The sequence below is a fragment of the Suricata suricatta genome, chromosome 3, assembly GCF_006229205.1.
Source record: "Suricata suricatta isolate VVHF042 chromosome 3, meerkat_22Aug2017_6uvM2_HiC, whole genome shotgun sequence".
Lineage (NCBI taxonomy): Eukaryota > Metazoa > Chordata > Mammalia > Carnivora > Herpestidae > Suricata > Suricata suricatta.
In genome coordinates, this window is record NC_043702.1 from 118,582,769 (window position 1) to 118,583,368 (window position 600).

Sequence of the window (600 nt, forward strand, 5' to 3'; positions counted from 1 at the left end):
AGTCCTCCCTGGGTCCCTAGCACTAGCACAATGTCTGCTGCGTATTTGTAGGCTCACCAAATAGTTTTTGAATAAATGAATTCTTTTTAAAAGACCAAAAGGAGGGTGATAGTACAGTGAGTGAAGGATGACCATTTTGTGCCTGTGATTTTCTTATGTTTTCCATCAAATAGACAATTTGAACAATGGCTGAACTTTCCTTAGCATATTGAAATGTAATTTCTTAAACTCTCAGAATGAATCATTTTCTTCAGTTTTCAAAGCATGACTACAGTCTCTGGTCGGGAAGAATTAGGTGACAAAAAAATAGAAACCTATGACAAAACAGGCCTGACCTGAGTGGCTAAAATGAACAAATCAGGAGACTATAGTTGCTGGCAAAACTGTGGAGAAACGGGCACTCTCCTTCATTGTTGTTGTGATTGTAATCTGGTGCAGCCGCTCTGGAAAACAGTATGGAGGTTCCTCAAAACTATAAATAGAACTTCCCTATGTCCCAGCAATAGCACTGCTAGGGGTTTACCCAAAAGATACAGAAATGCTGATGCATAAGAGCACATGCACCCCAATGTTCATAGCAGCACTTTCTACAATAGCCAA